This window comes from Canis lupus, chromosome 29 (assembly GCF_011100685.1).
Source record: "Canis lupus familiaris isolate Mischka breed German Shepherd chromosome 29, alternate assembly UU_Cfam_GSD_1.0, whole genome shotgun sequence".
Lineage (NCBI taxonomy): Eukaryota > Metazoa > Chordata > Mammalia > Carnivora > Canidae > Canis > Canis lupus.
The window spans coordinates 28,808,896-28,832,347 of NC_049250.1; the positions used below are offsets into that span (position 1 = coordinate 28,808,896).

At 39.6% G+C, this 23,452-nt stretch overlaps 1 protein-coding gene across 4 annotated transcripts in view; it reads right to left on the reverse strand.

Moving 5' to 3' along the window:
• The window catches only part of PAG1 (phosphoprotein membrane anchor with glycosphingolipid microdomains 1), a 138,036-nt gene that overhangs the window by 33,861 nt on the left and 80,723 nt on the right, over positions 1-23,452 (reverse strand). Inside the window, exon 1 of one of the 4 annotated variants that reach the window (XM_038579604.1) lies at positions 4,806-4,952. The exons of the other annotated variants lie outside the window; for them this stretch is intronic. The gene's annotated coding sequence lies outside the window, so the exon portion shown is untranslated. Of the gene's footprint in view, positions 1-4,805; positions 4,953-23,452 lie in introns of those variants that run through there. 4 annotated transcript variants of the gene reach the window in all.

The following is a 23,452-nucleotide window of genomic DNA, read 5'->3' on the forward strand; positions in this document are numbered from 1 at the left end:
CACATATCAGTTTTGACTCAAAGGCTTGATATCAAAGACACTGAAAAAGCCTAAGTGAGTACATGCTATGTGCCAGCCACTTTTCTGCACATTACAATTTTTTCATCCTTCTTGGTGCTCTGGCGTAGATGCCACTGTATCTATTTATGGTTGAGGACACCGAAGTTCGTAGGTAAGTGCCATGTCTAGGGTACACAGCCATAGGTTTCCTGACTCAGTGTCCCTGGCTCTTTCTACTACAGCGTTGTGCCCCACAATGTGTTCTCAGGGAGTGGGCGGTGGCCCGCCCCATGCTGTTCACAATGCCCAGGTGTCCGCCTGTCTGGGACATAGGAGCCCCATTCTTCTTCTTGGCCATTTTAACTTCCCTCTATCATGACTAGAGGGAAGAATGCTCACTCTCTTCTGGTTTGCTCACTGCTCATTCCCAGCTGTGCATTCATCACGTGTCCTCCTTCCAAGGAATCTAGAAGACTATCTGGCCCTTGCCCCAATGGCTTTGCTGGAATCCTGTGAGGATTTGGTGTTTGCACAAAGGTCAGTTTACCAAGACCAAGACTTCACAGTCCCCCGCAGTTAAGCATTATTTGCATTGCTTTTATTTGACTTCTTAGGCACAGGTTTCAGCCAGGTTCCTTTTCCTAAAAGATGTAACCAAAAACAACCTAAGTTTCTTTGCTGAAAGGTTCCGAAATTTCCTGCTCGATCTAAATGCCTCTCAAATCCTCCATTCATGGCTGGTGATTTTTAAATGATGAGATGTATCTTAAGAGCTGGTTGGACTGTGGGTGGACCCCTAATTACAAATGCTGCAGGGTCCATCACGTACCAATTAGCTTGTACCAAGCTCTCACCCTAACCATGCTCTCCCATGGAGACTGCACATCAAAGGGTGCTTCCTCTGGGAAAGGGGAACCCTCAAGATGGAAGAAGAGGTGCAATTTAAGAGTAGATGGCAATGTAAGTCACGTGCCAGAGGAATCCCATTTTACAGCAGTGGTTTCATCATGAGCTAGAGCAGAGTTAGATTAAGCAGTCAGCTGTCTCTACTGCATGCCAGTCTGATGCATTTCTGCATCCTCCGGGAAGGGCGGCTGACTCTGGAGTTAATGTGTTCCCTGGGTGCGGCGAGAACGTGGCTCAACGTGCCACCTAGTGCCTGGTGCACCACGGCCATCTTCCTTCTCATCTTGACTATATTTTTAGAACACTATGAATTCTTTCTATTACAGAATCAGAGAAAATGGTTTTTATTGACTCCTAAAAAACACAATCAGAATCTTAAAAAAAAAAAAAAAAAAAAGAAAGAAAAAAGAAAAAAACAAAACAACATACCCCTGCAAGTTACTTGCTTCTGTTACTGGGAACTACTCAGGAGGGCTGGGACTAGTTACGTTAGAATATGTCGTAACTTGTATTTGAAAGCACAGGTTTTCAGGGCTCATCCTCAAGGCTTTCTGCCAGGAGCGGAGTACTCAAGGGCCCTCAAAAACTCCCAAGCTCCTTGCAGAGAAGTGGCAGGACAACGGTTCTAGTAGAACAGAGCTTCTCAAAGGGTGGGACTGACCAGTAACCTCGCTCGGTGTCTTCTGGGGGCTTGTTAAAAATATAGACTTCTGGGCTTCCCTGAGGCTTATGAATCAGAAAGTTTGGGGTGGGGCCCATAAATCTCTTTTTAAAGATTTTATTTATTTATTAGAGAGAGAGAGAGAGAGAGAAAACGCAAGTGGGTGAGGGAGAAAGAGAAGCTGACTCTGCAGGGTTTGATCTCAAGACCCTGAGATCATGATCTGAGCCAAAATCAAGAGTCGGAAGCTCAACCAACCGAGCCACCCAGGTGTTCCCCATAATCTTTTAATAAGCCCCCTAGGTGACTGTGATGCAGGCTGAAATTTGAGAAGACTATTCTAGAACAGACTTTTATATACCTATAGATCACCTAGGGATCTTGTTAAGGTACAGATTCTGAATTCTGTGTTTCTAACTGGTTCCCAGGTGAGGTCTAGGCTGCTGGCCTGAAGACTACATTTGGAGTAGTACTCGGGTACATGATCATCTTCATTCCAACTAGGCTTGCAGGGTCATCCAGCCAGATCCTTAGTGAAGGTTGGTCTTCATCTCATTCAAAGTCATGTGAAGATGAAGTCAGAGCTCCTGTGTCTTAGGACTTTCTTGGTTACCATACGAGTACTCCAGTAAAAGGCAGTTCCTGACTAATCCAGAGTCCCATAAAATGCCAGTGAGTAGACATGTCATTGTCTGTTCTTTTCCACAATATGTCCAACCAAACCAAAACCTCCCATGCCTCTATTTCTCCTGAAAAAATGAGGTTATTTATAAGGTTTCTTTCCAGCTCTACCATTTTATGAAAGTAGCCAGAAATTCCTCAGGTCTAAAATAAAACTTCAGGGCTTTCCACCCAAAGGGAAATATCGACCCAGCAAGAACATGAAATTCTCAATGTGATCAATAGTTTCAACTCCCCAGAAAGCATAGTCTTAGTCATTCCCAGGTAAACCTGACAAGGCTGCAGCAGTTATAGGAACATCAGGAGGAAAAATCACAAGCAGCCTTTTCAGTCAGTGTCCAGTGCCAGGAATCAATCCCGACAGCCCCTGCAAAACATCAACTGCTCTTCTGGCAAGCCCACCACTGGACATTGGCAGCAGAGCTAAATTTTGAGTCTGTTTTTTTCATCAGCACCTAGCTGGCATATTTACACATTTATAATTCATGTTTATAACAGCTTTTAAATAAAACACAAAGACAAAACTAAAAATATGTAGATGGGCATACACAGGTGATGGAGAGAGAAAAATGTTGCTACTGGAAACTTCTGAGGTCTTTTAAAGGTACATGCCCAAATTTAGGAAGATTTTACAGAGAAAACAAGTCTGAAAGGGATCTAATTTCCAACCTCAGTACTTGATAAGCTTGAAGAGGTTCCAAATGCAATAGAACATTCTGGAGAAGTCCTCTGTCTCTATTGTTAACTACGGTCAGCTCTTTGGGTTGGTTTCATCAGTTTCTTAACTATTATCTCTGATATTTCTCACTCTTTAACACAAAGGCACAAAGTGTATTTTATTCTGTGACACTCCGTAATTCATTTAAAAAAAAATTGTGAAATACCTGCTACGTACCAAGCACTGTTTCATCTTGAATATGAGATTACACGGGTCTGAGGCAATTATATTGCAAAATTCAATATGCAAGTAGAAAAAAATGTTTCGAATTAAGTTCCTAATACAGAGCTATAGTTTGATCAAAGATTTTTTTTTTTTAAGCCCATTGTTGAATTCCAAGCACGTGAAATCAGAGGGAAACAAAAAGCCACAGGCCCCTTCACTCCTACCATATTGCATTAGTCACAATAATTGTAGCCTGATTCCGTCCGGCTTGATGGCAGAGGCGCTGTGGCACTGTCGCAGCTGCAGTGCCCTTGGACTGATGCTGTTTCAAGCTGAGAACTGTCCTCAATGTGTCTGGTGGACTGCAGAGCCGGCCTCTGCGTGTTGGCGGGGTGGGAAGGACCACTTCCCCCGCATGTGCTCAATCACAGTCAGGGTCAGCCAGCCTCAGGGAACAGGTGAGGTTCCGAGGGCCAGGGAAGGTACCTGCAGAGCTCTGGTGCCTCCCCTACCGAGGGGGAGAAAACTGCTTTCGCTTTAGGGTTAAAAGAAGCTTAAAACACCAAATAGTCACGCAAGCGTTGGCACGTGTACTTAAAAATCTTACCAAGGCAGGGCAGCCCGGGTGGCTCAGCGGTTTAGAGCTGCCTTCAGCCCAGGGCGTGATCCTGGAGGCCCTGGGATCGAGTCCCACATCGGACTCCCTGCGTGGAGCCTGCTTCTGCCTCTGCCCGTGTCTCTGCCTCTCTCTCCTTCTGTGTCTCTCACGAATAAATAAATAAAATCTTAAAAAAAAAATCTTACCAAGGCATAAATGGAACAGACCAGGTCACCTGGTAAGGAACAGAGAGGCAAAGGAGAAGGGTGAGAGGGGTGAGGCCAGAAGGCAGGCACTGCGTGTCTGAGGTACACGCAGGGAAGAGACGTGGGGGCCTTTCCTGTTTTGTTTTTTTCCCCTCTGCTTGCCCACTTTCCCTATGGCTGGCCTTAATCCATGGTTACCTTGTGAATTTTAGAACAACATATGTATGTACCTGTCTCCATACTTCAGCACATTTATTTTCCTCTCTTCCTCTGCCCAATTTAGGGAAGGCAAAACCACAGTGATGGGGGTAGGGAAGTGGGTGTAATGGAGGGGTGATATCTTGGGAGACTCCACTCTTACACAACGTGGCCTGACATGACCAGACAGGGAACTCCACACCCAGAACCAATCATGGCCTTCGGGAGAGGTCCACGTCCACCGCAGAGCTGCTCCTAGGCTAGGCAAAAGACCCTGGACTAGATATAAAAGGCAAATGGAGCGAAATATAGGGTTCTGAGGAAAGACCTGGCAGGACAGAACAGTAGCAGACTTCTGAGCAAGAGAATGTTTTCTCAGTTTTAAGGGAAGGGTATTAAGACTGTTGCCCTGCTGTATAACCAGTCCTGAGGTATTCAAGAGCCTCAGTTCAATGGCCTCCAGGCCCCTCCATCCTCGGCCTCATCAGCTGTGTAGGCTTTCCTACTCAGGCCGTGGGAAAGCACCAGCATGTCCTCCAGAACTCCCTCAAGCCCTGCTTCACAACCCTCCGAGGCACTTGTTGGGGTGCTGATGCCTAAACCTGACCCTCAGATACTCTGATATAATAGAGCTGGAGTGGGGGCCCAAGAATATGTATTTTTAACATGCACCTTAACTGATTCTTAAGTGAGTAGTTCACTGGAAATCTTCAGCTCCGAATTTGTTACGAACCCAGTGGGAATCCCAGTGAGGTGGGCATTACTCATCACGCTTTCAAAAGTTCAAAGTCCTCAGAACTGACGTGGTATTTGGCCAGGGGAATCACTGTGGGAAGAATCAGGGAAGGATGAGAGGACAGGTTTTTGTAAACATGGTTTCTATAGGCTGTATTGTTTTCATCGGTTCATCCTATCAAAAGAAAAATCTAACCCCGTATTGAGTCCCAGTGTGTAAGAGGTAGTGGATTCTGGGGGAATCCATGGGGGGGATCTCCACAGGGCATCTCCCCTCCTTACAATGTCACACAGCTAATGTGATTATGAGATCTAATGAACTGAAGCTAATGTAATTTTGAAAATCTTCATAGCTAATGAAAACCACGTCTTCTCCCTCCAGATTTCCCATTTTGTCTGTTTGTAAATCATGAATAAAATGGAAGTTACGGGTTGAGGCTGTGTTTATGGAAAATCTTAGTATAACTTGAAGAGTTTTATATTTTGAGTGTTACAGTGGCTTCCAAGTTGAAGGATCACATTTGGAACTCACATTATATGCCACAGTATTAAGAAATGTGTGGGAGAGACCTAGAATATGGGTTCATGACACTGACAATTTAGACACAGCCTTTTCCCCCGCTGACTTCAAAGCACTCCGTATGTCAAATAGTTAGTGTTGTCACTCTGCCCCAATTTCCATTTTCCCTGGAAAGCAGAGAACAAGAAAAGTCTTCAGATTGCACAGTAAGAGCTATTATCAGGGTACGGCTTTGACATTCCCCTACCCTTCACTTCTCTATGCCATGTTTTCACCCATTTAGGGGGAAGGAACATTTCAAAGGGATTAAATTGAGAGGTAGGGGAGTGATGTACAGTGGCAAGCTTCACAGGCTGGGACAGGCACATCTTAGGGATGTGTTGTGGTGAGCTCAGGAAAAAGGAGCCAGCCACATCTTCTGAGTGTCCAAATTACTCAATTTTAACTGTATTAAGAAACACAGATATTTATGGAGTATATGGTAAAACTATTTACAACTTAAAAATGGAACATTGGAACTTAAATTTTGCACACGGAGTCAAGAATGTGAATTCACTCTTCTCTGCCACTGAGACTTTGAGTAGCTCTGTTTGTGTTAAGAGCACAGACCATACCATGGGAGTGGTGCCTCCTTAGTGGTGCGGGGTATGCACCTCATGGCTGTACTGGCAGCTCCGGAAATGCATACTGTGGGAAGTGTAACTGTGGGAAATATAACTGTGGGATTTGATCTTGAGAGGGGCATTGCGTAATTATTTCTCATGCCTCTACTATAAGAAGACATCAAAAAAATATATACTTACATAAGGAACAAGAAGGTATGTTTTCAGACAAAAAAGAAAACTCATTAAAAAAATCAAAATAGTGACGGACATTTAGTTATTGCTATTGGGAAAAAATCAATATTTATCATTTCAATCCAGTGGATTAAATAATCTAAACCAAGTGACTTCATTCCAGTTCTTTCTGTAAACAATTATTTATAAGATTTCTCGGTACTAATTGTAAAACAATACATTGCTAGACCTGAAATTTAAGAAAAGGATTCAATCTTTTTCACATTACATTTCTTCAAAGTCCTTGAAACCTTCATTTTATTTCATTGGAGTATTATATCAGGAACAAGCAAATTTTAGGGACAACTGGTCTAGTAGCAGTCACCTGTGTACTGTTTCTCCTTCCTGAGAACTTGATTAAGAATAATCTCAGACATTCTGTAACGTTTACTAATCTAACCTAAGTCTTTGACTCTGGCATCAAAGGATCCAGGATCCAACTAAGACAACAAGCTATATGATGTCAGTATAGTCCCCAAACTATTAATACTCTCTCCAAGACTGTGTCATAATACTCAAATTCCAGTCTTTCATATTTCCTAATAGAGTTGTGACCTGATGCTTTGCCCCCTAGCCTATTACTTGGATAGGCTTTCAAATGGACTAAAGGACCAAATCCTACCCCGGCTAACTGGAATATTAATACCCTCCATATTGTAGCTGATGTGGTCCTATTGTCGTGAGCTAGGGCTACACTTAGGTAGCAGCTGAACCCAGGGACTAATGTCTCAATTAGGTGGCTAGTATAAAATAATAGTGTAAGAAACTGTCATGATTTATCTGCATTTTTCAGTAAAACTATTAATGACATTGTTCTATTGTGTAGTATATAAAGCTTTGTGTGTGTGATAAACTCAGAGATTTTAGTGTCTGGAAAAAGGTTTTTTATCCTGATAGATCAGTTTGCCTTTTTTTTAAATAACAACTCAACCTGTATGTATGAAAATCATATTTCCTTTTCTCTTCCCCCTCTCATATAGCTGGCTGGAAGCTCAAAGATGTAATTATCCTCAATTACGGCAATTATCTTAGTCTAGCTCTTTCTTTTCTCTCTCTATACCAACCCCAACTGCAAGTTTTTATTTCATACATTTTGAAGAGCCTTATATAAATGTCTTTATTATAGCAATGCCAATATTTCTTAGAAGCAAATCTTAATTTCTAGATGTTGCATACATGAAGTTTTCAATTTAACTGTCATGTACTGTTTATAAATTTTAAAAGTTTTCAATGTGAAGACTAGGTTTTAGAGGAAGAGACATTTATTAAAAAGCAAAAGATAAAAGAAGGAAAAAGGAAGGAAGGAAGGAAGGAAGGAAGGAAGGAAGGAAGGAAGGAAGGAAGGAAGGAAGGAAGGAAGGAAGGGGGACTTTCCCTACTAAGTTAATCTTTTGGATCAGAAGTTCTAATCTTTAAGGAAATAATTTAAGAAGTATCCAGATGATATACGAGATACAAAGACTAAGATAATTAAAATCAAACCAACTTTATCCTAAAGGCTACACAGAATTATTAAATTCCTCTGAATAAGACTAAGGTTTTCAGTCTTGGCTATGCAGAATCACTTGGGAAACTTTTTTTTACAATATATGAAATGCCCAAGCCTAACCCCAGAAATTGGCTTAATTGAGTAGGGATAGGGTCCAGACACTGACATTTGTAAATATGTCCACAGAGCATCTGAATATATAGTTAGGGACGAGAATCACTTAGCTAGACCATTCATGTTCCTAAATTTTTAACTGCTGAATGCTACTTTATCTTATTTCTTATGGTATTGAAACATGGCATCATCAGGATGTGACCATGTAAAACAGATACAGCTCATCGTTCCTCTTCCCACATAAGTTCACACTGTTAACCACATAAATCATGTTTTTTGCAAACATAAATCCTCAGTGCTTGAGCCAATAGAGAGCATATATAGAGTCTATTCCAGAAGGTGGTATCTGAGCTCACAACATAAAGACTCAGATCCAGAAGACAGGGGCACTGAGCCACGTTCTCTGTCTGCTGTATCGTCCACAAATTTTTCTTTGCGTTCCTCAAAAAAAGTAATTGAAAAGTTGTATGGCTAAACATAATTGGTTAGATAAATTAAAACAGAATTATTTTAAAGTATATTCAAATATAAATTTCAACACAAAATACAAAAAAATCTGGTCGGTTACTGGTTCTCACATAGCACTCGTTTTCAGATGCACGTCAAAATTGAGCTAAAACACATTCATTATCCTCCGCTTGCAAAATGATCCATAATTCCTACAAGGTAGAGAGTGTACTGGGAATGAACACATTTTACGACAATACTTTTGGTTATATTTTAGCTTTTTTTCTTGATCTTCATTGCTTAAGTGGACACAATATATTTTGTTCACCTCAGTTTGACAGTTATTGCAACACTATCATGGCTTTTTTTTTTTTGTATAGCTCCTGAACGTCACTCTGGATCTTTTATACTAGGTATTCATCTACTGGAATGATTATCCTTCACGTCATAACAGAACTGCTTTCTCTTCATTTTTTCTATCCTGTTCAAGCACCATGTTCTCAGAGAAGACTTCTAAAGCCCTCCTGCCCATCCCCACTTCAGCCTTTATCCCATTATCCTCTCTTCCTTTCCCATTATCTGTATCTGAAAGCATCTTATATATATATTGGTCTTTGTGTTTCTGGTTGCAGGCTTCCTTTTCGAATATAAGCTCCATGAGCACCAGCATTCTCTGTCCTCGTATCTCTAACTTCAGCACCTATGAGGGCTGTGGGTGCTCAGTAAACACTGACAGAGTGAATGACTGCCTATGCATGCAGTCTGAGCAACAATGTTCTGAATATAGTTCTGTATTCTGTAAGGTGGAAACTACTGACAATAGATAATAAATGAGTGTGTACAGTTGCAATTTTCACCTATAGTTCCTCACATATTATGCACGTGCTGGGATTTTAATTAGACCCACAGAGCCAGCCACTTTTGCAGAAAGGCGATTTGCACCCTGTGCCTTGTTGGCTCTAAGCTTCTGCCAGAGAGCCTCTCTGTTTGCACATCTTGCAATCTTGGCTGTTTCTTTGAATTCCCAGCAGAAAGCAGCTAGATGCTAATGTCTGAAACTGCACTTCCAATCTTCTGTTGAGGTTTCTTTAGACCACTTTATTGTGTGCCTGAGGGGGGAGGGTTAACACCATGCTTATTTGGCACAGGATCCTCAGTGTACCAAGGAAAAATTTTGGGTCTCTTATTATTGGCAATTCCCACACATGTCTGGCTTGGGCAGGAATTACACTGGAAAAAGCATCCACTTCGTGTTGGTGGATTTATTACAGCCTGGGATCTTTTGTCAGTAATCTTACCCTTCCATTATTACCACATGATACTAATAGATCTGGCCAAGAAGTCAGCTGTAATATCTTCAGGACAAATCCTACTGACATATGGAATCGACAGTTGGACACTACCTCTATTTTGAGGCGCTTCTGTTGGGTCTAGATTAGCACTTTAAGCCATATTGATAACACACTCTGCCAGCCTTCCAAATATGTGCTATGTTTGCATGTCAGCTCCATTCAGAATCTTCAGTATTTCAATTTTCCATTCAGTACAGAATAGAATATTTGATATCACTATCAAAATCAGCTATGTTTGTATCTTGTGAAATATGCTTTAGTGCCCTGGCCCAGAAAAGGCACCTGATAAATATTAGTTCCTCCTTCTGCTTTTCTTGGTATTTTAACAAAAATGCATTTTATTTAAAAGTACATTTAAAAAACCTGCATCTTTTAAAAACTCAATGTACATATAAAATATTTAAACATACAGTTTATATCTGATCCTCTTTTTTAGCTAAATAGAGCTACATTAAGTTCAAACGGTAAACTGTAATCATTACCAATATCAGAATCAGCTGCTTCAATGGCAGGAAGTTCGATCACACTATAAAGTTCTAAGAGATGGTGGATCTTGCATTAACCAAACCTAATATATATATATAAATATGTATTTGTAAAAGACTGGTATTATGAAATGATATGAATGTTTTACAAAAAATACTACTTTAAATGATGACCAATTCAAATTTATTTAAAATAAAATTCAATTTCAAACAGACTTTTATAGAAACTTACAGGATCCTATGTAATGCATACAGTCGGCCATAAACAGTTACAAAGCCAACTCAGAACTAACCATTATTTCTCAGCAATGATCATACAAAGGCTGTTCAAACTACAGGGTTGGTGCAGATGGGAAACTTTGTAGTAAGTGAGTCAGGATGATTACACCTGCACCCAGTGGTTAATCTTAATGTCATGAGAAGAGGCACCATCAGGCACTGGGTTTGGTGGTGCAAGACAAGGCACTAACTATGAAGTCTTCTTGCCAAAAATATGAATCTGACCTGATTATGCCTAGATGTAACCACAAGGCTTTTATTCATTTTTTATTTTACTTCTATCACTGCAATGATCAAATAACAATCAAGGATTTTGTCTACCCAGGTCAGTTAGCTCACACTCACGAGACTGTGAGGTTTGTAACTAAGTTTATGTATGTATCTGTCTGCGTAAAAAAGGAAGAAGACATTTTATATGTGCTCCTTGTATAACAATCCCTAATGATCGTCATCAATGTGTCAACTAAATTGCCAAATTCTCATATGTATGGAAATGAAAATGACACCGCACATTGAGAAGACACTCCCAGAGCCCCGTTCCTCTCCCTGGTCGTGTAATACTGGGAGTCTTCTGCTCTGAGGTTCAGTCGTAGGCCCTATTCATTATTTTCATATTTTGCTCCTGGCATCTTATGCACCCAAAGGCATATGATGTCACTCTGACTTAGCCCTGTTTATGAAAGGCTGCAAGAACAAAACAAGAATTGCAACATTATTAATAACACAGGGAATGGACATGGGTTCAGGTGTCTGACAAACACAGGTTAAATCCTGCTCCACTGGTAAATCACCCCACGCTCCAGGTGGAGGCTCTCAACCTGAGTCCTTTACTCATCGACAAAGACCTTCATCCTCCCTCACCCCTCAGGTTCAGAGAAGCTAATTGTTATCATATTATTTTTGTGTAGTACTTCAGAGTTTATCAAACATTTTCACAGATTTTACTTTATAAGTAGCTCAACAATTTTGTGAGAAATTTAAGGCAGAGTTCCTTTTAAATTTTTTTTTAATCACTATTGTTGTTTTAAGATGAGGAAACAACAGACCAGAGAGATTAAGAGGCTGGCCAAGACCCAATCGAACTAGGAAACCGCAGAGTTGTCCCCGCCTTGCACTGTAGATCCTATATTCTTTCCTCGTTATACATGGTATTAAAAAAAATGTGGTTTCATACAAAGTGAAGTTCTCATCAACAAGCCAGGAAAGCAAAGAGCACACAGCTGCCACCAGCCACCAACTCCAGTACCACAGGGGCCTGGTACGTGTTGCAAACTCAGAGGCAGGCCAGGTGGACATTAACCACAAGGAAATAGTTTCTCTTTCTCAAAGAAACATGATGTTTCTCATTTTTCTTTAAAGGCACAACCTGTTCATTTTCTCTTTTGCCTTCTTTTTAACTCTAAGAAAACCACAGTACAAAAATAAGAAGAAGCGGTGATTAACATTCAACTTGATGGTTGGGGAATAACAGAGTAAGGTGGGGACTGCAGCAAACTGCAACTCTCCCTCTATGTTGGGTGTTGGTTACCATTCTTCTAAGGTATGGCATCCTCTAAAAGGGATAAAGTTCTAGGGTCTTAAAAGGCAGAAGAAGGGTGGTCCATTGCTCAGTGTCAGCCTGTGAGAACCTGAATGAATACTAAAGTGGTATGAGATCAAACTAGTATTTATGTTTTACTAATCATCTAAAATCTGAAGATTAATATCAGTTCTACTTACTAAAGCTGTTGATGGCTTTCATGTGACAAAGGTTTCCAACAGCATTCAAGGCATGTGCTTAATGCAAAATGTTTAATATACTGTAAATTCTTTATACTAACAATACTAAAAACCTTACCATATCCAGGGATCTTCGGGATTGAGAACCGCATGTTGCCATTTAATTTTTACTTATAAAAAATCATTACAGTAATTCAAGAGATCTGAAGAGCTTGCAGCGGTAAAATTCTCTTATCTGGGTTCAGAAACCTGTGTACAACTTCTAGTTTGGCAAACAAATGTCAAAAAATATGGAATTCCCCTTAAAGATATTATGTACAAACAGAGCCATCAAATTTAGAATAGAAAGCCCCAGATGGTCTATTAGTATCAACAAAAACCACTGTCCTTGCCAATATGAATTTCATAAAGCAGAAATCATTTCCAGGCATGCACAGACAGACATATCACATCCATGAATACTTATTAACCATATGCTCGATACCAGGTAAAAAGTACTTTATTACATAGCCTGTAAAACATTACTTTAAAAACAAACACCAAGTGTTCAATTGAATTGTTTACTCATATGGCAAAGGCACAGAAGTCTTTATGGAAAGAGTGGCCTGTACTCCCATGTTTTAGAGTGAGATAGGGTGGTGATTATGGCTGTGATGGGCGGGCTTTAAAAGCAGAAACAAGGCCATCAGCAAACCTGTTTGTGTTGGGCTGTCTTGAACATTTTAGCTTATGTTCTCTTCTTCTTTATGATGACCAAATTTCTGGGATTCAATATCTGTGTGGTTAATAACCTAATGACTATAAATATGATGGAACTACCATGTAAACCAAAGTGTCTTTGTACAATCATTACTGGTGAAATAAGGAATAGAGACTTAGAGAGTTTCAGTAGCTATCCCCTACCCCTGTAACTCAGAGAGGAAGAAAGTAAGAGAGATGAGGATGAGAGCCACAGGTCTTAATCACTCCACCTTGAGAACTTTCTAAAATTGTAAAAGGAACCATGGTATGATGGAAGCTCAGTACTTGGAAGCCAGTGTTGTAGGTGGACATGGCCCAATTAGGTCCTTGGGGCTTCTGGAGATGGAAGGCTGGGGAGGCTGGGAATGCAGGCTGGATTGGGGATGTAGAGCCCAATGATCATCTAAGATCCCTTAAAGAGCTTAAAAGTACCACAGTTGTTAAAAAAGAAAGAAAGAAAGAAAGAAAGAAAGACCAAAAGCAAACAAAAAAACCCAGACACCATCCTTAGTGAACATGTGTCATTTTTCTATACTATACATTCTTGAATAACCGTTGATGTTCTATCTATTTTAAAGAAGATAGCCTTTTTTTTTTTTTTTTTACCCATTCACCTCACTGATGAGTGAGATTCTGTGGGATAAATAAAGCTCCATTGAATCCCATTTATAGGATCCAAGAGCAGTTTATGGATCAGTCTGGAACTATATGAGGCTTAGCTGGTTTTGTGAAAATATTTATAATACAACAGTGAAAAAAATCAATAAAGATTTATTAAAGTTTTCATTCTCTGCATAGGCTTAAAATGGGTTCTAACCCATTAAAAGGGACTTTAATATTTTTAGAATTGAAATATTATAGTTTACTAATTTTTGTCTTGAATTGACCTTTCGCAATAAGTAGGTCGTCTTTCTCCTGGGCAGCTGTGAAGATGCCTGGCTCCACTGCTAGACTTTGTCAGCCTCATCAGGTGATGACACCTGAATTTTATGCCAAGATACACACGCACTCACAGGCAATGAGCTTTTCTCTACTTATATTATCTTTCTGCAACAGAGAAAGCAAGCATAACATTTCTTTAACCTTTGTGAATACCGTTTGGAGGCTCATCTGATACTCTTTAAAATAGGCAATTAAAAGAATCTGGCTGAAAATCTGATTTCTGATATATGTAAGAAAAATTAATAGCTTCTACTTATTGAACATCTACCATTTGCCAGATGCTTTTTACCTTGGAGCCTCACCTAGAAAAATCAAGTTACATTTAACATATTCCTCATAGGATGGTTGTGAACCATAAGTGGATGTAGAAGATTGTATAAATGGTTAGAATTCTTCTCTTCCCTGTACCTTCACTGCTTGCATTATGACTTCATAGGTCCTACCAGTAAAAAATATTGCCTTATGTCTCTACTCTTAATTCTTGCCTTTTGTGACTCACTTTGTCTAATGAAATGCAGTGGAAGCAACAGTGTATCAAATTGTGAACCTAGACCACAAGGTTTTATGCTTCTGCTCTCACTCTTGGAAACTTGGGGATCCTCTGTGTGAATAAGCCCAAACAAGCCTGCTGGATGAGAGGCATGTGAACAGACATCGTAACTGCACTCCAGCCCAGCTAGGTGCAGACATCTAGCTGACTACAGACACATATGTGAGCCTAACTGAAAGCAGAAGGGCTGCCATACTGTGTCAGCTCAAACTATAAACCTATGGAATCAGGAAGCCAAATAAATGGCTATTGTTTTAAGCCAGTAAGCTGTGGGGTGATTTGTTACTCAGCAAAAACTAACTGATACAAAAAGCATTACTTTCTTCACTGTACTAAAGAGAGCTATGGAAGATAGTAACTTGTCTAAGGTCACTCAGATGGTTAAGTTGAAAAGCTATCAGGTTATTATATCTGTCTTATGGGCCTATCCCACTACCGTAGTGACTTTTTTTTTTAATGTAAATGATGTAAACGTAAATGAAAAAGGACATGTTGAGTGATTTCTACATGCTCTGTGTCAGGGCTAGACATATTTCCTACATTTGGGAAATTTTACAATCTCTATTTTGTTTTTCATTAAGGAAGTTGCAACTTGACAGTTTTCCTCACGCTACTGCTTTAATCTGAATGTGCTGTTTTCCAGGTTTGAACCTGATCAAACCCTCTCTCAGAAACCTCTCTTAATGTCCCAAGATAGACTCAGAATTTCCACCTATGGCTGTTTGCAAAATATAACTACAATTACCCTCACTCTTTCTTTTATCCTCATCATTTATAATAGGAATTTTTGGTATCATCCATCAAGAGGTAAAGACCATTTCCCTGGCCCTTGAATCTAGACTGGACTTGTGACTTGCTCTGGCCAAGAAGTATGGCAGACATGACAGTGTGACAGTTCTGAGGTCAGGCCTAAGGTGTCTTATATAACTGCATTCATTCTCTAGGTACCCCTAACTCCCTCATGTAAAGAAGACAAGGTTAGCCCTGCTGAAGGATGAGAGGTCACAGGGACCAAGGTTTGATCAGCCAGGCTGTCCCAGCCCACACTGCAGACATGTGAGAGCCCAGCTAAGATGAGCAAAGGTCAACGATAGCTGAGCACTGTTGTATGTGGGATCCTGGTTGAGACCGGAGAAACTGCCCAACTAAATCCAGTCTAGATTGCCAACTGCAGAACTAATAAATGGTCATATTAAGCCACTAAGCTTGTTGTGAAGCAAAAGATAACACATATAGATCTTTTGTGTTTTAAAAGTTTTAAAGTACTTTGAAAACTTATTTTTGGAACAGCACATATATTCAGTAAATGTTCACTGAATGGATGAATAAATGATGAAATATCCAATTACACTGAGATAAGATTTCTCTGATAAAACAAGACATATTTTATTTTTGACTTTTTATTTTTATTTTGGAGTAACTTCTTTCTACTTCTTTCTCCCCTGGCTGTGAGACAGAATGATGTTTAGCAGGGGCCTGAAACTTATCGGATGTACTCACTAAATGCTGGCTCTCACTGATCTTGTATGTGAACTAAAATGCCACACAAAACAAAAGCCAAAGCAAACACTAGCACTGAGGGATGCAATTTCAAAATCAGGGCAGATGCTCCTGGTATTTGTGAGGTGGAGATTTAGGGGGCAAGGGACATGCTTTTGTTCTTTAATACTGGCAAGCTTCTTTCTCTTTCGGAGTATACAGTAGTTCCCCCTTATCCACAGTTTGGCTTTCATGGTTTCAGTTATCCACAGCTTCTGTGGTCCTGACGCAGATGACCCCTGATGTGCTATCACAAAGCCAGTAGTAGCCTAACGCTACATCATGATGCCTCTGTCACTCCCTTCACTCCATGTCATCACATAGGCATTCAATCACTTCACACCATCACCGGAAGGGCAAATACAGTAAAAGAAGATATCCAGACAGAGACCACATTCATATGAGCTTTATTATAATATGCTGTTATACTCATTCTATTATTATTAGTTATCATTGTTAACCTCTTACTGTGCCTCACTGATAAATTAAGGTTTATCATAGGTATGTATGTATAGGAAAAACACAGTATATACAGCATACGGTACTATCTATGGTTTCAGACATCCATGGGGGGTTTGGAATGTGTCCCCTCTGGACAAGGGAGGACTACTGGTCACTCTTTGAATGACCCATAGCTACTCAAGTCACCCAATTTTGAAGGACAGGAGAGTTCTGCTGTATGAAGATCATGACAAGAGGCATCTCTCACACTTCCTTAAGGATAGGAGTTCTTAACTTTTGCTGCATATTAGAAGCAATTGGGAAGTTCTAAAATAATGTCTCCAGAGATTGGTTTGACTAGTTCGGGGTACAAACTGCACGTGGGGACTTTTAAAAGTCCCCTAGTGATGTTATTGAACAGTCAAAGTTCAACCATTCCCGAGAGAGATGCCACCAGTCAAGTGGTTATTATTTGATTTAACTTTCAAGGCAGACCTAACTAGACTTTCATGTTTTATATGCCTCTAATCAAAACACAGCACAGAAATACTGTAGTTAGAAACTAATTTCTTATTATGGACAATGACTGGCTCAAAAGGAATTAAGTAATTATCAGATGACTAACTTCCTAATGATTTACTCAACAAGCCTAACAGGGACACTTGGCAGGATCTTCTATGTCTGTAAATGCCTTGAGAATAATTAGGTATTCAAAATTTTATTATCATAAACTAGAAAACCACATAACGCTATAAATCATATTAAATAATAAATTCAATCTAAATTTAAGTGTATGATCCATAAGCACATTAACCTAAAATTTTTGTTTGAAAATGTGCCTTACATATACTTCATCACATATTAAGTATAATTTAATATTTTAGTATGATTTTTAGTTCAGATTTAACATGGGTATTTTAAGAGACTGTGGTCTTCTCTTCTTAATGCAGAAACGACCTTCACAAGGCAACAGTATTATTTTCAGGGGCTATTTCTTTTTTAAGAGAGTTCAAAAGTGCTAAAAAATGATGGATATTAATCTTATGCTATAAACTAAAATAATGCATGCAAATTGGCTTGGTGCCAAAGTTCCATCCTCAATGAATTCCAAAGCTACGATCACAATCACAAACAGACCTCTAGCACATATTCAGAGTCAGAATTTTCTAAGCCACAGATTTCCTAAGTCAAAAATCTGATTTGACCCTTTAATTTCCTAAAATTGGAAAATGAGGTCCAGAGAGGTTAAATGAATCAAGCAAAACCCCTAACCAAAGGGCTGGGAATCAAGCCCAGGAAGCCTGAGCATGCACTCTCTCAGCTTTCTGGAAATGGGCACAAGCAAGATCACAGCAGAGCGTGTTCAAGCCCGTGTTCAAGCCCCACACAAATGGTGGCTGGCTGGCCCCAGATTTTGCCAACCTCTGCTACAGGCAGTTACGCTGAAAGAAGATCTTGGCAAAAAAAGGACTAGTTACTACTTTGTGCCCTAATTATTCTTATCAAGAAACATATTGTAGTCAACTCTACCATTTAATACATTAGCTATAAATATAGTTACTGTGATTTTTCTAGTCTACTATTAACTTTGTACATTAACATGGTACATTTATACAGTTAATGAACCAATACTGGTACATTATTATTAAGTAATAGCCATACATCATTCAGATTTCCTTAGTTTTCACTAATGTCTCTTTTTGTTATCCCCTCCAGGATACCATAGTACATTTAGTTTGCACTATTTTTTTTTATTAGTTCAACACCAGGTGTGTGTGTGTAAGAGAGAATGAGACAGAACATGAATCTTTCTCCTTCATTCAGCCACGCAAGTGCAAAACCCTACAAATTACTGTTCTCATATTGTCTAATGTAAAAGAAAAGGTCATATGTTAATAAAGTAACCTAGAGTTTTAATATGAGAAAACCACTGTGGGGAGTGAGAGGTTAGACTAAAAAGAACTTGACATTAGAGGGACCTAGAAACATGGTCTCTGATTTCAACATGGGTTAGCAAAATCTAAAAAGCAAGGGATATGGAAGAGTAATGTGAGGATTTAAAGTAATAAAAGGCAGGTCGCACAGAACTATAGTAAAGCAGAAGAAAGAAGTAATATTGTGAAATTTGTCATCATTTACTTTAGGGGAGTTTGCATTTTTAAAATCCACAGAAATGCAGTTACAGTTTCCTTGCCAATATTTGTATAAAACATTTTCCAAACAAGACTGATTCATCTTACTCTGAAATGAATTGTTAGATCACAACAGAGAATGTTAAAGAGTTTGCATCCCTTATAGAAATGCCAAACATTTTACTCTGCCTCATGCTGTACTATAAATAGGGAAATTCAAATGCTAAAAATGTTCTCCAAGTTGCCAAACATAGTTCTTTAGCATCTACTTCCTAGTACAAATGACTCATTCTTCCAAAGTTTGAAAATGAAAGCTAGTTACGATTCACGGAGAAATACTGCAGCTTACACCAATTAATTAAATGCAAAAGATATTTCATTTAGGTCTATTTCTTTTTTCTTAGGTCGAATCCACTGAAATACTTCTTTAGATTGTTATTGAAGTTTTATTAAAGAGTATTTACTCCAATGACAGTTGGATTTTTAATTAACAATTAGAATAGTCAGGCAACATTAAGATTGTTGGAAAATAATGATGCTGATTGAAATGACTTTGAAATTCATTAGCTGCTTTTGAACGTAATAGATGTAAAATTTATTTACTGTAATAAAAACGTTAATAGTGAAGTCAGAACATGAAAACTAATAAGCTCACCTAACAAGACAGTACAAATAATGCTCCAATCTCTTAGAACACAAGGAAATGAAACTCTAAGAAATGTAACCTGATTAAGAAAAATAGTAATTCTTAGGAAGAAATCACCTTTTGTTGTAAAAAGAACAATAAATAGGGGAAATGCCATTCATTTATGGTTGGTATTTCAAAATAGTGTACATATGTATGTATATCTTATAATAAGTAAAGAGAACATAAAGAGTACAGGGGCTTGTGTAACACATCTGAGGTCAGCACTTGCTGGGAGAGGCAATAGCTGACTTTCCCTGAACAGGAAACTGCAGCAGATGCTCCTGTGATGTAGTGGGGGGGGGGGGGGGGGGTGTGTGTGCAGGGGCATGAGAGGTTTCATAACATTTTCTTCTAATCAACTGACTCTACTGTCGGCCTTTAATCTTCTTTCCGCAATTCACCATACCTCATATTATCTCATTACCAACCACTTACTCTAGAACAGCAACATTTTCTTTAAACTGAACACAAATAATTATTGCAATGTCTTGTTCAGGCTTCACTAAAAGTCTTCACCTGTTTTGACTTGCATAGGTTTATTTTTGCAAGCCTTCAATGGAACTGTTTTGATTAAAAATTTTATGGTATATAAGAAAGAGGTGACTTAAGGACAATTTTTTGACTTTGGACAAGTTATTACTAAAGTTTGTATTATCATGCTCACTTACATGTAAACTTTAATAATCCTATTTTGAGTGTTTCCTTTTTTTCTTAAGGGGGGAGGGGTAGAGGGAGAGAGAGAATCTTATGCAGGCTCCACACCAGCATGAAGCCTGACGTGGGGCTCTATTTCACAATCCTGAGATCATGACCTAAGCCGGAACCAAGAGTGGGATGCTTAACCGAATGAGCAACCCAGGTGCCCCTTGAGTGTTTCCTTTTTAACAAGTGATGTGCTATTTCAATGAACTCTAAATTAATTATAAAATAAAATGCATAACCTGCAGACAAATTTTTGAGAAGACATACTGGTATATGAGATATATATCCAATATATATTTTCATAAGTAAGTTTCAAATATATAAGTCTCAAATTAATATTTAATATGTTATAATATCAAAACAGACAATAATTGCTTTCATTAACTGATGTTTCAGTATTTAACTTTTTTTTTTTTAAAGATTATTTATTTATGTATTCATGAGAAACACACACACACACAGAGAGGGGCAGAGACACAGGCAGAGAGAGAAGCAGGCTCCATGCAGGGAGCCCGATGTGGGACTCGATCCCGGGTCTCCAGGATCAGGCCCTGGGCCAAAGGCAGCACTAAACCACTGAACCACCCGGGCTGCCTGGTATCTAACATTTTGGACAAACATAATCAGCCTATGATGATTTTTATGTGTACTTATAAAACAACGAGACAAGATAAGCAGGTTTAGGCTGCTATTTGCAAGCATTTCTCTGCAATAAATACGTATTTTGTCTGACTTGTGTTGCCAGCTTGCCAACAGGAGTCTGAGGACATATATATATTAAGGGTATGGATGATCCTTATTTCTAATAAATAAAAAATAAGTTGTATGATTGCCATTATTTTTTCTTTTAACATTGAATTTTATACCACAGATATTCAAAAAAGCTGATACGTAACTTACCAAATATATTAAGATATTTAAGATTTACAAAAAGTATGATACAACAAACACCAGTGTAACTACTACCCCAATTTAGGAAATAAAACACTATGGTAAGTATATAAGAATTTCGGCCAGATGATTGCAGCTTAGAACAACATCAATACTTCTTAGGCTTCTTGTCTCAGGAGTGAGCAATCCATTTCAAAGATAAAGTAACAATAGGTGACTAAATAGAAAAACTAAAAAAAAAAAATAAATAAAATAAAATAAAATAAAATAAAATAAAATAAAATAAAATAAAATAAAATAAAATAAAGAAAAACTAAGGAAAGCTGCCATGGGCGCTTGCAGCATTTCAGTGACATGCTTGTTCATCTGTCACTAAAGGCTTTCTATGTTCTAAGAGGTCCTCCGACAGCATTATTTTTTTAAAAAACATTTCAGAATCATTTTATTTACTGAGACTTTAAAAAGAGGATTTGGATTTGAATTTTTACCCCCCTAACAATGTAAACCCCCTGGGACACCTCTGAATCCCAGTGGTCTTGTGAAGAGGCTGCAGGGAAACCGTGATCCAGGAGAGGACAAAGGGTGAGAAGTAAGACTTGCATGGGGTGGGGGGAGACAAAGGGATCAGCATCCTGAAAACAGGATGGATGTAGTGACGCTGTATAAGGGAGGTCACACAAACAGGCTCTGCTCTAGACCCCGTCCACCTCGGCACAGCAACCCGGACCTTGCCTCCCATCACACAGCCCTCCAGGGGTTCTGGAGAACACTCCAGATTCTGGAGAATCGAGACTCAGGTACCTTCTCATACATCAAAGCAGAACAGGTATACAATGTGTACTGGCTTAGTAAATGAGGACACTATCCGCAGCTCCCTATGAAACACATTTGTGGAGGGTCCAAATCTCTTTGGGACCAGTCTGTCACGGAGCCAAAATTTCTACCTAAAAGACCAAAAGGCCACGGAATTTAAAAACCGTGGGAAAAATTTGGTCTCAAAACTGGGAATAGCTGTTTCTGCAGGAAACATTTGTTTTTAGCTTAGGACCCTATTAATTAGGAAGCTTTGATTCTAGTTCTCTCCTCAAACAGTTCATCACAAAGCAGTGAGCAAAACTTGGTTCTTTCCTTTCAGCCATGAAGGATTTCAGAGAATTTCTTCTGCATACTAACCTCCCTCCTTTCTCTGTCTTTCCTGCCTTATATTTCCTAGGCCTCATTTTACCCCACCTGTTTTTAATTTTACTCTGTCTTATATGTTTTATATACATAAATTTATATATATAAAATAATCCTTGCAATAATTTGCAATAAATTGCACCTTATTCTTAAAAGCTCTTCTGGAGCAAGCTAGGATATAAACAAACAGTTGCCAGCTTCTCACAAAGATGAAAACAGCTTAGAGATAATCCAGTTCTATCCTCCATATTTTACGGATGAGAAATCTGAAGCTCTAAGGTACCAATGACTATTGGTTCAAAGACGGGGTGGCATTTAGGGATCCCAAATGTAGCTGGCTGGTCTTTCCTCAATACCTGATTACCTTCTATGACACTGTTCTGTTGTCTCTCCTTTTCTTAAGACAGCACTGCCCAACGGGTGCTGCTAGACATTTCTCCCCACCTGAGAGGATAAAAGCTTTAGGAAATTCTGCTCCACATCTCTCCACATCTTGCTGTGGAGAGTCACAAGGAAATTCTGAGAAATTTGCAGTAAGTACACCAATTTAATTTCATTTAATCTCTGTCTCTCAAACATATCGGATCATAAATGAAACGTCTTTTTTTCTTTTCTCTTTCAGGAGAGGTGGCAGGGAGCTGCACTCATTAACACCACTCTTTGGGGGGGATCCCTGGGTGGCTCAGCGGTTTAGCACCTGCCTTTGGCCCGGAGTGTGATCCTGGAGTCCTGGGATCGAGTCCCACATCGGGCTCCCTACATGGAGCCTGCTTCTTCCTCTGCCTGTGTCTCTGCCTCTCTCTCTCTCTCTCTCTCTCTCTCTCTGTGTCTCTCATGAATAAATAAACTCTTAAAAAAAAAAAAAACACCACTCTTTGGGGGAACATTGGGGTAAGGCAAGACCTCCCAAAGGCAGCTGTCTAAATCCTCACTGCAGGTGAGAAAGGAGAATGGTCAAACATCCATCTTATCAACTTATGGGCTTGAACAGTGGCTTCTCTCCATACTGGCAAGTCCAACATTGCTGGCCCCAGGACTGGAGCACACAGAAAGGTACAGGACCCATGCAGTCAAAGAAGTGTTAGGAAGAGGGAGAGCAATGGCCTTGGCCTTTCTCCCAGTGCAGCTTGGGTGATGCTGGGCAGGCATGCTGCGGAGTACAGCTCACCCCGACAGCCACAGGATGCAAGGCCTGGAATCCACTGACCTGCACCCACTAGAAGGACACAAATTAAAAATTCTTCTTCCCCTGATGTAAACTCCAAGAGGCAAGGGGTGTACAGTTTGAAAACCAGCAATGTAACCCACCGTGTGTGCTTCTCTGACGGCAGACCCCAAAAGGGGCTGTGTGCTTCCAGACCCCAAAGGGACAGATCGTTAAGCAAATTCTGTTCTTGGTACAAGAGGGGTCTGCGATGGGGTGCACAGGGACCTAATGCCTAGACCCTAGGGCAGACAGCCCCAGCGCACATGTGATCCACTCTCACCACCTGTGGAACCCAGGACAAATTACCCTCTCTGAGCTTCAGTTTCCTCAT